At 35.1% G+C, this 14840-nt stretch overlaps 1 long non-coding RNA gene across 1 annotated transcript; it reads right to left on the bottom strand.

Moving 5' to 3' along the window:
• Window positions 1-4565: 4565 nt before the first annotated feature.
• On the bottom strand, window positions 4566-7602 carry LOC121235332. The gene is made up of 3 exons (XR_005934568.1): window positions 7323-7602; window positions 6779-6829; window positions 4566-4719 (listed from the first exon to the last, which is right to left on the bottom strand). It is a non-coding gene; the product is annotated as an uncharacterized LOC121235332 (long non-coding RNA).
• Window positions 7603-14840: the final 7238 nt, after the last annotated feature.

The raw sequence follows: 14840 nt of genomic DNA, 5'->3' as shown, positions 1-14840 counted from the left end.
CCACTTCCAAGGTTAAGGTAATTTGGAATGGGGTTGTTGAGAAGACTGAACGAAGACTAGCTCGGTGAAAGAGGTTGGATGTATCTGTCCAGGGGTGGTAGAATTACATTGTCAGGAGTACTCTTCCATCCATGGACCTTTTGCAAACAAAATAGTGAACTCCAATAGTGGAATGTTAGTTTCATGGCTCATGATTGGGAGATTGAGGTTCTTTATTTCATTTTTATTTTTATTTTTTTGTACGCCACAAGTTTGAGAACAACAGGTGAAGACAAGTTGCGTTGGGCTCCATCCAAGAAAAGGAGGTTTCGATGTGTGTTTCCTCTCTATATAATGCCTAATACCAACTCATTTCCATGGATGAGAATATTTGTGCGAGTGGGGAGTCCGTAGACCATCTTTGACTGCATTGCCAAATGGCAACTGCTCTTTATTTAGTCGGGTTGATTTGACTTGGGTTATGCCAAGAAACATAATTGTCCTTTTCAACCCATGGAGAGGATTAGCAATCGTCCACAAATCCTAGCAGTCTGAAACATATTTGGTGAATCTGTAAGAAAATGATTGAGACAAATTCTGAGGATGGTGAACAAACAATAGATGAGCTCAAGACTTGTCCTTTGAATGGACAAGAAGCATAGACTTCAATGGACATACTCATCATACCTTCTTTTCTTTTCTTTTTTTGTTTTTTTTTTAGACATCCGGGAACCGCTCCAAGGCCCTTTCGGACCCACCCGTAAATTCCGATTCCGTGCACCGCACCCTCGGAAGTTTTTCTATATAAAACTGGTTAAATCTCTGACTTTTCACTAGGGAGTGTGGTCCTAAAGGATTGTTTGCATCCATGAGGTGTTGAACCATAGACTTTGAAGGGAGTGATACCTCTTTCAACGTCTAGCTTGATGACTTTTTTGTACCCATTTCGTATGTGGAAATGTTTAGTCCTATGGTTTTGATTAATTACTATTTTGCTGGAAATATTGGAGACAAGCTGGGTTGGATCCAATAAAGTATGCGTGGGAAATTATAAATTTTCTTCTTCTATCACGTTGAAGCGTGGTTCATATTTCTTGAACTTACTAGATATTTAGATATTCCGTCACATAAAATTCTTTAAATTTAAATTTAATACTTATGACCAATTTTAGAAGTTGTCAAACATTGAAAATACTGATGATAGGTATCAGCTGTACAACTGTCGGTGGGAACTGCCGGGTAATCTGCTGATGTGTCAGCCAATATATTAAAAAAAAAAAAAAAAAAAAAAAGGCAAACACACGAAAAATAAGAGGAAAAACGACTGAGCCTCTAAGCTTGAAGAAAGCTCTTTCCTGGGTTAAAGAAAATGAAAGCTTTTTAACCAATGTTTTATTTTTCACCAAAGGATCTAATTTAGTAGAGTTTTTCATTACCCCAGAAGAAGGAAAAAAAAAAAAAAAAAAAAAGAGAGGATAAAATGCTAATTCCGAAATACTATTCTTCCACTTTCTTGGCAATCAAACAAGACATGCAAAAAATAAATGTAAAACAAGTAGGAAAAATAAAGAGGTAGATGGCTGGAATAGAATGAGAACAGAGTTTTGAAGTTCTTTGATCCATTGCTCTTCATAGGTACGGCCTTCATGAGCTCAGGTAACTTTGTCTCTTTCAATTACCGCGCACAAGAAAGAACAAAGAAGACCCACCGAATCAATGACCCTATATATGGATGCGATGAGTTTTTTTTTTTTTTTTTATCTTTCTAGATGACTTTTTGTTTTCCCCTAAAACAATCGAAAAGAAATTCACTTTCACAAAGCTCACAGAAAGTTCTCTGTGAGGAAGTGATAAGAATCTCGTCATTTTCTCAGCAGTTCTATGAGGAACTGAAGGAACAAACGAACGATAAATGTACTTTAATTTGGCCACGTGAGATGCAGTGTCCCGACGGTTTCACTGGCAGGTTATAAATAGACTTTTTCTTGTTCTAATTATAAAGGTGAGATTTGATTGTGTAATCATTAAATGGTGGGCTGATGTTTTTATTTTTCCCAATGAAGTTGAGTGTCGGGTATGTATAAAGCCCACTAGATTAAAATTTAATTGTCAAGTCTAACCCATTGTGTATTGGAAGCTCAACATGCATGAAAGTAAAGAAAGAATAAGGCAAAAGAGGAATGATATGTATCAGTCACTATCTATTCTCACACTCCACACTTATAATTTTTTTATAAGATATGAGAGTATTTTTTTATAAAGTAAAGTGTGGAATGATAAATAGTAATTGATGAGAAGAATTTTTCTAAGATAAAAAGCCTGTCATCCATGTTAAAATTGGACTTAAAAAGGTTGGCACAAGAAGAAACATAGAGAACAAAAATGATAGGCAAAAAAGGACACAGGCTAAAGGGAATAGACGAGATAGAGTAAGGGCACGTCACTTTTTGAAAATCTAAAGAGATTTATTATTTCTTCTTCCCCTCCTCCATTATTGTTCTATAAGTGAGCTTAAAAGACTGAAATATTGTAAAACATCGAACGAAATAAATTAAGGGAACGTCACTTTTGGATATTATAAGAGACATCCTTTTTCATCTTCTTCCTCATCACCTCCATTATTGTTGTATCATTGAGTTTGACAAACTATGAGAGCTTGTAAAACCATAAATATAGTGAATTTTGTTCAAAGACCCGTGAGCACAGACCTTGGTGCTGAACCACGTAAATCCATATATTCTCTATCTCTTTTACATTTCCTGCACTGTATTTAGTGTTCAAGCCATGGACTAATAATCCAAGCACTGTATATCGCCTAATCACCATCTTGGATCATATAATCATAGCATTGCCATTCGGCTTCCAAAAGAATGCATAAACTATTTGGCGTTGTCTAGGAGAGTCAAAGTCATTATATTAAAAACATTGTAAAGCCCATCCCGTTGTATAGTTATAATAATCAATCAAACCCAGAAGGTTACCATTATGGCGTCATACTCATACCCAACATCACCTCCACACTGTAAAGTGTATACAAACAAAATCTCATCTCTCTCTCTCTCTCTCTCTCTCTCAAAGAACAATGAACAGTTGACATGAGTCTCATGTAAATCAAGCAAAAAAAATATATATATATGAGAAAACCAAGTAAACCCACAAAAGAAAGCCACCTTTCAGATTCACCTACCACGCTTTCATATTCATCCAACACGCTTTCAGATTCACCCAGAAAAGAATAACAATTTATAACCCGTCAATAATGGCAAAAAATTTGAGGGACTAATCAGAAATCCATGTCACTTCAGACCAATCATGCAAGAAAACATAAAATAGAGAAATGAAAATTACAAAGAAAAGCAAAGAAGTATACAGAGTAACAATAGAGACTTTGTTGTTGTAAAATGCCGGGAGGGAACTGACGTTATTCCAAATGTGTTCTTTCAAGTCTAGAAGTGTCAAGTTATATCAAGGATAAATCCAGGATCGTATTCCACAGGGACAGAATAGTATTAAAACAACCTTGAAAATACTATGTAAAATCTTATGGTTTATGTATAAAAAAAAGTGTACGAAAGGATTTATGTAATCTAATTACAAAAGCAAGTTGTAAACATATCTACATTTGAGTCCAAATCGAAATGATGAAGTGTCAAGTTCATTCCTACTACTTAACATGTAAAGAACCATGAAAATAAGATAAACAAAGTATGAAACTAAATGTAGCAAAATGAAGTCAGAAAATACTTAAGATTTCAAAAGGAAATAAAATCTAAGAAGCAATTTATCAAACACTCGGGCTGCAAATGGGTCTCTTTTTTATTTGGTTCTTAGTTAATTTTCTCAACTATCAATCCAATCAAGAAATTGACAATCGGAAGATGGAGAGTTCACGTTCAGATTTGCACTATTTCTTTAAAATCTTCACTGCATTGCCAACCAACCCATAATAACATCTAACTAAAAAGAGCTTTGATAAATTTTCAAGCGTTTGTTGTGCCTTACGTCTACAACAAAGCAAGAACAAGAGCTTCTATCTAGTTTCAAATCAATTTCTAAGTTGCAATAGAGTAAAAATAACGTTTAAACCAACAGAAATTTCATTAACCTAAAATCCAAAACAAATTAAATCTCATCTTGCAACCCAAGCTTTCAAATTAGCCTTGTATCATCTTTTTAGAAAATGAAACTAGAAACAAGAAAAGAGCCATGGCTCATAGAGGACAATTTTCTGTCGAAAGCCCCCAAACTCTCTCTCACGATTTCGTCTTTCTTTTCCCAGGAGCCTTTAGCCAAAATTCCTCTCTGCCGCTCCTTTTTTTTCTTTTTCTCCAGGCTCAATGCCCTTTTTACTACAATACCCTTTGTTTTTCTACCAGTGACCACACACGAAATACTCCTAGCAAAATCCATCGTTTTGCTCCCAGGAAGAACCTGTGTATATCTCAGGGCCCTAGCATGAAAATACCCTTTCATTCCAGCCCCAATTTCGTGTGTTCTCCTAGGGACCACCTCTTGCATTCCAGCTGTATTGTTTCATGTCTCCTCTGGTGCTCTGCTTCTCTCTCTTGTGTCTAGTTCCTTCGCGCATCCACTACTCATTAGCTTGTCTCTCGCGCACATTTTGTATCGCTCCCAGGAACCACTCACTTTTTCCAGCCGCTAGCATCTTCCACTAGGCACACGAGTGAGTCTTTCAAAAAGAGTATTACTTCAATTGGTAGCCTCTCTTCCAAAAATGCCCTATAACAAATATGATTAAGAGCTCAGCACCATAAGTGTAAAACTGGAATATTGAACCTAATGTGGCTTAACAATGTAAGTGTCATGTGTATCCTTGATGCAACCAGCTACATTATAAATGTTTTTAAGTGCAAAATATCAGGAATTATCAATTTACTCAAGTACTATAATCTACTGCATAATTAAGTGCTTAACTCAGTTTTGGTTAAACAATTTATTCACTTAAGCAACTTAATCATGCAATTTTAACATTTTATCACACCCTTCAACTAGCTTTTTGCTAGCAAATTGAGCAGTCAAAAGAGCATGCAGATTCACTTTACTTCAAAATTACTCAATCCAAAAATCTATGCCATAGGTCAGATTAATTGGCTTTTAGAGCTAATGTAAATCAAACATTAGTTCTCCACAAAAGTTTATACATTATCCAGCTAATCATCCAAAGGAGAAAAATGCAAAAAGCATGTTTAATCCTTAGTGCACAAGTGCGTGGTCAGATTTCCAAGTTTGACTACCAAAATCCATTTAAAGGTTCCAACATCAGCATCTGATCTAGAAAGACCAACTGGTCTTACTCTAATTCAAAACCATTGTAATTGTGGCTTTCACCCTATTACACTTTAAAAGACCCCCTTTTTTTTTGTAGGAACCCCAGTAATAGGAAGTCTTTTTCCATCACACACCACTTCTCTTGATTCCTAGCTTATCCATTTTTTCATTTGTTTTTCATGCTTTCATTCTCCCTTTTCATACTTCTTTTTTTTTCTTTTTTCTTTTTTCACTTTAAAGCATAATGGAGTTTCTTCCTAAGCCATTTGGATATGGTTCATCAAAGTTCCATACAGCTACAATGTTGATCTCCAATTCATGGTATAATAGTGTCAACTAAGATATTCCAAGTGTATGTGTAGATCATTAGTTAGCAGTTTTTAGCAAATCACCCCTGGCTTAATCAACTAAAAATTGGATAAACTTCTATTTTGAGCTAAAATCTGGATCCTTAAATGTTAAAGTAGCTCATAATTCTAACAGATCTTTTCATAGGTATAAAAGTTTGAAAAATAGTAATTTTAAAACATGTCGAGTCATAAAAAAAATCAGTTCCTTTCAAATGTTCTTGGAGGTGAAATAAAAAATACATAAAGCATGCTAGTACCAGAAAAACCATAAAAAAAAAATACTTCTGCTCCCACCCCCCAACTGGAAATGAGCATTGTCAACAATGAGTAAAAGCTGCAGAATTAGGCTTAAAAAATGGAGGAAGGTTATCTAAATGAGCTGCAGATAATGACAATAAAAGGGAAAAGAAATATAAAATAAAAATCTACAAAACAGAAGGAAAACAAAGCAAAATAGAAAAGAAAGAAAAAAAAATTAAAACAAAGAGAAGTACTAAGCAACAGCAGGGTAAGTAGGATCTTACAAAAAACTGGTGGTGGCCTCAGATGAAATTTTTTTCAGAAAATGTTTCAATATTTGGCCATTTACCTTGAAAGCATTTCCATTTTGAGGATTGACAACCTCAACAACACCATGAGGAAAAACTATTTTAATTAAATATGGGCCACTCTATCGGGATCTTAACTTGCCAGGAAACAAATGAAGTCAAGAATTGTAAAGTAAAACTTGTTGATTAGGTTCAAATGATTTTCTTTGAATATGCTTATCATGTAAAGATTTCATACATTCCTTGGACAGCTTACAGTTACCGTAAGCATCCCTTCTAAGTTCCTCTAATTCAGAAAGGTGTAACTTCTTTAAAGATCCAGTCTGGTCAAGATCAAAATTAAATTTCTTGATGGTCCAAAATGCACGGTGTTCAAGTTCAACAGGAAGGTGACAAGCCTTACCATAGACTAACCAATAAGGGGATATACCAAGAATAGTTTTATATGCAATCCTACACACCCACAATGCATTTGTTAATCTCAAAGTCCAATCATTACGATTAGGATTCACAGTTTTTTTCAAAATGGTCTTAATTTCTCTATTAGCAAGTTCAACTTGACCATTTATTTGAGGGTGATATGGGGTAGAAACCTTATGGTGAATGACATACTTGTGTAAGAGGGCATCAAATGGTTTGTTCCAAAAATGGGTGCTATTGTCACTTATGATAGCCTTAGGCGTGCTAAAACGAGAGAAAATTTTTTCTTTTAAAAACTTAAGCACAATTTGATGGCCATTTGTTTTGCAAGGAATAGCTTCAATCCATTTATACCCGTAGTCGACAACAACTAGAATGTAAAAATGACCAAAAGAAGGAGAAAATGGCCCCATAAGTTCAATGCCCCAACAATAAAAAACTTCTAACACCAAAATAGGTTGTAGAGGCATCATATTTCTTTTAATTATTCCACCCAATTTCTGACATGGTTTACAAGATTTACAAAAATGTATGCATCCTTAAACATGGTAGGCCAATACAAACCATATTGCAAAATTTTAGCTACTGTCTTATGAGCAGAAAAATGGCCACCACATGCCTTGGTATGACAAGCATTTAACACAACAGATATTTCATCATTTGGGACACATTTTTGAATGATTTGATCTGAGCAATATTTAAACAAATAAAGGTCATCATAGAAGAAATACTTAACCTCGGTTTTGAATCGTTTCAAGTCTTGAGCAGTCCAATGTGGTGGAGTCTGATTTGTCATCAAAAAGCTTACAATGTCAGCATACCATGGTAAAACATTAATAGACAAGAACTGATCATCAAGAAAAGAATCAGATATAGAAGAAGAGGTTCAGTTTCTGTGAATTGGATTCAGGAGAGATGATCAACAACCACATTCTTTACACCCTTTTTATCCTTAATGGTGATGTTAAACTCTTCAAGCAGAAGGATCCATCGAATGAGATGTGGTTTAGCATCTTTCTTTGTCAAAAGGTATTTCAAGGCTGCATGGTCAGTGAAAATTACCATAGGAGAACCAAGTATGTAAGTCTGAAATTTTTTCAAGGCAAAAATAACAGCAAGTAACTCTTTTTCAGTTGTGGAATAGTTCTTTTGGGTTCTATTTAAAGTTTTACTTGTATAATATACGACAAAAGGACGATTATCCCACCGTGGCCAAGCACAACCCCTATGGCAAAATCACTGGCATCATACATAATTTCAAAAAGGATGGATCAATCAGGGAGTTGCATGATAGAGGCTGTGGTGAGCAAATTTTAAAGTTGGTCAAAAGCATTGGTGTTCAGCTATCCAATTAAAAACAGTGTCATGCATGAATAAAAGACACAAAGGTTTAGAAATGGAGCTAAAACCTTTGATAAATCTCCTATAAAAGGGGCATGACCTAAGAATGTCCTAACATCATTTACTACTTTAGGTGCAGGAACTTAGAAATCAATCTTAGCCTTATCAACCTCAATTCCCCTAGCTGAAATGATATGCCCAAGGACTATCCATTTTTGAACCATGAAGTGACATTTCACCCAGTTAAGGAGCAGATTTTTTTCTTCACACCTAGCCAACACAACTTGTAAGTTAGCAACACAATCATCAAAGGTACTATCAAAAATAGAAAAATCATCCATAAACACTTCCAAAATGTTTTCAACCATATCACTGAAAATACTTAACATGCATTGTTGGAAAGTAGCTAGTGCATTACATAAACCAAAAGGCATTTATCTAAATGTAAACGTGCCAAAAGGACATGTGAAAGTAGTTTTTTCCTGGTCCTCTAGAGCATTAGCATTGGTCTATGCATATGCATATGCAAAGTCATATTTACATAATATGACCCTAAAATCATCTACATTGACTTATGCATATCCAAATATTTAGCTACCTATAAACAGTGCTTATCCAAATTTGGATAACCACTATTCATCCTACAAATCATATTTTAATCATTATTTCTCTCTCCTCCCACTCTCTCTCTCACAATACTTTCCTTTTCTCCCTCTTTCAACAACACAACAAATCTTCATTTGCATATTCATTTTATTATTATAATATATTATATATATTTTTTTCATTTTATTATATTTTTAATATAATATATAAAAAAATTATATTTTTTATTATTACATTTGTATTATTAATGTCAAATGTATGTAGTGGATGCTAATTGCAAAATATATATAAAAAAAATTGATTTTAGCAAAAAATTAATAATAATGAAATAATAAAATTTTATTATTATTTTGTCTCAAATATGCATAAGCCAATGTGAGAATTTTGCTTGAATGACAAAATGGATATGCAAAATGGTGATTTTGCATATGCATAGGCATAGACCAATGCTAATGCTCTAAGGCAATTTCAATTTGGTAGTAGCCCGAAAAACTATCTAAAAAACATGACCAGCAACTCTTCCAAAATTTGATCAAGAAAAGGCAAGGAAAAATGATCTTTCCTAGTGGCTGCATTGAACTTTCTATAATCAATACACATACGCCAACCAATGGCCATTCTCGTAGGAATCAACTCATCATGATCATTTTTCATAACTGTCAAACCAGATTTTTTTGGAACAACTTGAGTTGGACTCACCCACTTGCTATCCAAAATAGGGTAAATGATACCAACATCAAGTAATTTCAAAACTTCATTTTTAACAACTTCTTTCTTGGTAAGGTTCAATCGCCTGTTGCATTTCCCTAGAAGTTTTTGCATTTTCTTCTAAACAAATCCTATGAGTACAAATAAGGGGACTTATACCTTTGATATCCGCTATAGTCCAGCCAATAGCTCCCTTATGTTGCCTCAACACTTCAACTAGCCTCCTCTCTTGTGTTTTAGTGAGCAAGGAAAAAACCACCACTGGAAAAGTGTTGTTGGAGTCCAGAAAAACATATTTAAGAACTTATGGCAGTGGTTTTAAATCCAACTTTGGGTCTCATCTGAATAAGGCCTCAATGCTGCTACTAGGGATGGAAGTTGCTCAAATTTTTGCTTCCAGCATGTCTCCTTTTGATTCACTATGAAAGAAACATTAAATTGGTTAGAGTTGTTGCTAGAAAATTCACTAACAACCTCTAAATCAATTTCTAAATTAGCACACTGTCTTTCTAAATAAGTTTCTTCATCAAGAATAACCTCCAACAAATTTACTTCTTGAACCTCCTCCAAGTCATGTGGCTACCTACAAGTGTTAAAAATGTTTAGCTCCAATGTCATGTTTCCAAAACTCAACTTCAAAACACCACTTCTACAATTAATCAATGCATTAGATGTTGCAAGAAAATGTCTTCTAAGGATTACTGGTGCTTGAAAAGAAGACTTGTCAAATGAACATCAAGCACCACATAATCCACCGGATAAAAAAATTTATCAATCTGAACTAAAACATTCTCAATAATACCTCTAGGCATCTTACTGGAATGGTCAACCAATTGCAAAATAATTGAGGTTGGTTTCAATTCTCCCAATCCTAGTTGTTCATATATGGTATCAAGCAATAAATTTACACTTGAACCTAAGTCTAAAAGTGTTTGACCAATTTTTGAGCTACCTATTACAGAAGAAATTATGGGAGACCCCAAATCTTTATACCTTGGTGCGGTATTATTTTGTATAATAGCGCTGACCTGATCAGTTAAGAAAGCCTTTTTTTGGACATTTAGTTTCCTCTTTACAGTGCACAAGTCCTTTAAGAATTTAGCATATGTAGGAATTTGTTAAATGGCATTTTACACAGGAATGTTGATCCTAACTTGCTTAAAGATTTCCAAAATTTCAGAATGATTTTTATCTTTATGCAAAGGAACAAGTCTTTGAGGGAAAGGGGCTGGAACAAGGCAAGGATTTACTGCCACATCAGTTTCATTTTCTCCATCAGCAATTTGAGTTGAGTTAGAAACCTTGCCAGCCTTATTTACCTCGTCTGCCCCTTGAGCAGGAATGTCTACCACTTGTCCACTCCTTAAGGTTGTGATGGCCTTCACTGGTTTGAGGTTGGAATACTCAATTGCTTCTTGAACTTGTTGAGGTTAAGCTTGAGGGTTCAGTTGTGGCTATAAAGGAAATTTTCTTTTCTCTTGGATGCTCAATGCGGTAGTCAACCTTGTGAGTGTGCTCCCCATGTCGTTTATAGCTTGACAATTATGATTATTAATTGTGGCTTGTCCTTGCATGAACTACTGCAGTGTATTAGCCATCTGCTGGACAGATTCTTCAAGTCTCCTTTTTTTAACTGAGGCATGTTGGCTTGTGTATTGAGATGCCCCTTGAATTGTAGGTCCTTGAGGAGCATTTTGTTCACTCTTCCAACTGAAGTTTGGATGGTTCCTCTAACTTGTGTTATAAGTGTTAGAATAAGGCTCAACATATGGTTTAGAAATCAAATTCACAGCATTTATTTGGTCTAACATCACCTCTTTAAAAGCAGGAATAGTGGGGCATTCATTAGTAGAATGTCCTAACTCTTCACAAATTCCACATTTTTCAAGCACTCTAGGAATAACTTGCACCTCATTAACTTTTTTCATTTCAATACCATCAATTTTCTGGACAGTAATGTTATTCTAGCATGCATATCATCATCCTCTTTCAAATTAAACTTGCCACCACTAGACTCAACCCACTTAGATCTGTCATAAGCATCGGCAGTATCCCAAGATTGGGCATTTTCAGCTAAATAATCTAAATATTCGAATGCTTTTCAAATTCTTTATTGAAAAATTTCACATTACACATGGTTTCAACAAATTGGTGCATTTGGGGTGTTAAACTCTTATAAAAGAAACTAATCACATGCCAATGCTCATAACTATGGTGTGGGCATGAATTTAACAGATCTTTGAACCTTCCCCAGCATTGATAAAAAGTTTCAGAATCTTTTTGAGAAAAATTCATGATTTATCTTTTCAAAGCATTTGTCCTATGTATAAAAAAGTTTTTTCAAAAATTCTGTTTGTATCTCCTGCCAAGTGCCTATGGATCGAGATCTAAGTGAGTTCAACCATGTTTTAGCTTTATTTTTTAAAGAAAATGGGAACTACTTAAGCCTAATGACTTCTTTCGTGCATGTACAATCCAAAAATGTAGAACATACTTCCTCAAATTCCTTGATATGTAAATAAGGATTTTCAGACTCCATGCCGAGTTTATCGTTCAAATTCCTTGGAAGCAGAGGTATCATTCCAGGTTTGAAATTGAAATTGTTGGCATTTAGAGGTTAGATGATGCATGAAGGTGCACTAGTTCGAATGAGATGCAGTTATTCCCTAAGAGTCCTATTAGGATTCACAATCTCCCTCTCGGCATGCTCATTTTCACCCATATTGCTTTGAGTTTCAGATGTGAACTCAAGGAATACAGATGCTAAATCAGATGCTAAATCAAAAGATGTTGAATTAGAGTGTGTGTTGTTAAAATTTCTAATAAGACGACCATAATGATTTTGAGCCCAACCAGACATATACAATAGTAAAAAAAAAAAAATCATAAAATAAAGAGAACAATCCACCGAAAAAAAAAAAGTTTAGGTATCACCAAAGGTCCAAAACTGTGAAGAGGTTCATAGCATCATAAACCTCATGTCCCTTAACCAAAATTGCTTCAATGAATACCAATTGTCCCCGACAACGACGCCAAAAACTTGACATTGTTCTAAATGTGTTTTTCCAAGTGTAGAAGTGTCAAGTTGTATCAAGAATAAATCCAGGATCGTATTCCACACGAACAAAAGAGTATTAAAACAACCTTGAAAATGCTATGCAAAATATTATGGTTTATGTATAAAGAAAGTGTATAAAAGGATTTATGTAAGATAAACCTTGAAAATAAAGAACCTTGAAAATTTTAACATGTAAAGAACCTTGAAAATAAGATAAACAAAGTATGAGACTAAATGTAGCAAAATGAAGTCAGAAAATACTTAAGATTTCAAAAGGAAATAAAATCTAAGAAGCAATTTATCAAACAATTGGGCTGCAGATGGGTCTCTTTTAGATTTGGTTCTTAGTTAATTTTCTCAACTATCAATCCAGACAAGGAATTGATAATCGGAAGATGGAGAGTTCACATTCAGATTTCCACCATTTCTTTAAAATCTTCATTGCATTGCCATCCAACCCATAATAACATCTAACTGAAAAGAGCCTTGATAAATTTGCAAGCCTTTGTTGTGCCTTATGTCTACAACAAAGCAAGAACAAGAGCTTCTATCTAGTTTCAAATCAATTTCTGGCTTGCAATAGAGTAAAAATAACGTTTAAACCAATAGAAACTTCATTAACCTAAAATCTCAAACAAATCAAATCCAATCCCACAACCCAAGTTACCAAATTTGCCTTGCATCATCTTTTTAGAAAATGAAACTAGAAACAAGAAAAGAGCCATGGCTCACAGAGGACAATTTTCCATTGAAATCCCCCAAACTCTCTCTCGCGATTTCGTCTTTCTTTCCCCAGGAGCTTCTAGCCAAAATTCCTCTCTACTGCTCCTTTTTTTCTTTTTCTCCAAGCGTAATGCCCTTTTTGCTGCAATGCATTTTTTTTTTCTCCTAGGGACCACACCCAAAATACTTTGAGCAAAACCCACATTTTTCCTCCCAAGAAGAACCCATGTATATCCCAGGGCCTCGCTTGAAAATACCCTTTCATTCCAACCCCAATTTCGTGTGTTCTCCCAGGGACCACCTATTGCATTCCAGCTATATTTTTTCGTGTCTCCTCTGGTGCTCTGCTTCTCTCTCCCATGTCTGGTTCCTTCGCCCATCCACTGCTCCTTGTCTTGTCTCGCGCACACATTTCGTATCGCTCCTAAGGACCACTCACTTTTTCCAGCCGCTAGCATCTTCCACTAGGCACACAAGTGAGTCTTCCAAAAAGTGTATTATTTCAATTGGTAGCCTCTCTTCCAAAAATGCCCTACAGCAAATATGATTAAGTGCTCAACACTATAAGTGTAAAACTGAAATATTAAACCTGATGTGACTTAACAATATAAGTGTCATGTGTATCCTTAATACAACCAACTGCATTATAAATTTTTTTAAGTGCAAAATATCAGGAATTATCAATTTACTCAAGTACTGTAATCTATTGCATAATTAAGTGCTTAACTCAATTTTGTTTAAGCAATTTATTCACTTAAGTAACTTAATCATGCAATTTTAACACTTTATCAGGAACCCAGGCCACGTCGAAAATGGAGCTTTAAGGCTCAGGTTTTGCCTGAAATGAACGTGGAACTCTAAGATTGCTTTGAAAGTGTAGGGCTTCAAATGGGAGGGAGGCAAGTGGCTTTGAGAGGGAGACAAGCTTTAGGGTTTTCGATATTTGAAGAAAGGGTTTTCAAATCACTCAAGAGAGGCTTTAGGGTTCGGTTTTAGGATTTAAAATTAGAGGGAGGGGGCATGGAGGAGAGTGGCGACGAGAGCTGAGGCAAGGGTTTAGCTCAAGGAGATGTTCCATTTGAGAGGGGCAAGGGTTAGGTTTTAGGGTTTAAAATTAGAAGGAGGGGAAGGATGGAGGCGAGCGGCGAGGGTTCGGGCTCAAAGAGAGAGAGATGTTTAAAAAGAGAGGGAGAAAAAATAATTGGTTCATTTTTTTTACTAGCCAGGTAGCAGGCGCCACATCATTCAGTGGTGTTTCTCGGTATGCACTCTTGGTGGGAGTAACATTTTCCTTTTACTTTTGACTATCTTAAAGAGATTTATGAGAGATTTTGAGATGAAGTACAATATTATTTTCTAAACATGTCTTTATTCTTCCATCTTCTTCTTTTTCTTCCGTACCTTCATTCTCATTGTATCATTGAACTTAACAAACTATGAAAGCTTGTAAACCCCAATTATAGTAGATTTTTCCTCAAGATCCGTGGAAGTCGAATTATGTAAATTCATTTGTTCTCTATCTCTCTTTTACATTTCTCGCACTTTATTTATTGTTGAAGCCATGGACATGCACTCCCAACATCGCATCACCGACTAATTACTACCGTGGGTCATGCATCCTAAGTCATTCGATTATACCATTGGCATATGACATCCAAAAAATACATTCACAGGAAAATTTATAATTCAAAGATTTGAGAGTCCTCATGGAAAGACAAAAGCAAATATGTACATGTTTTAAAAACATCTTATTTGTCTTTTTACAAAAAAGAGTATAAAGCCATTATAAATATCACAAGATGGAAAAGGGAAAAAAAA

The sequence above is a fragment of the Juglans microcarpa x Juglans regia genome, chromosome 6D (genome assembly GCF_004785595.1).
Source record: "Juglans microcarpa x Juglans regia isolate MS1-56 chromosome 6D, Jm3101_v1.0, whole genome shotgun sequence".
NCBI lineage: Eukaryota > Viridiplantae > Streptophyta > Magnoliopsida > Fagales > Juglandaceae > Juglans > Juglans microcarpa x Juglans regia.
Note: the sequence above shows the minus strand (reverse complement) of the source record. Positions and strands in the feature narration are given on the sequence as shown.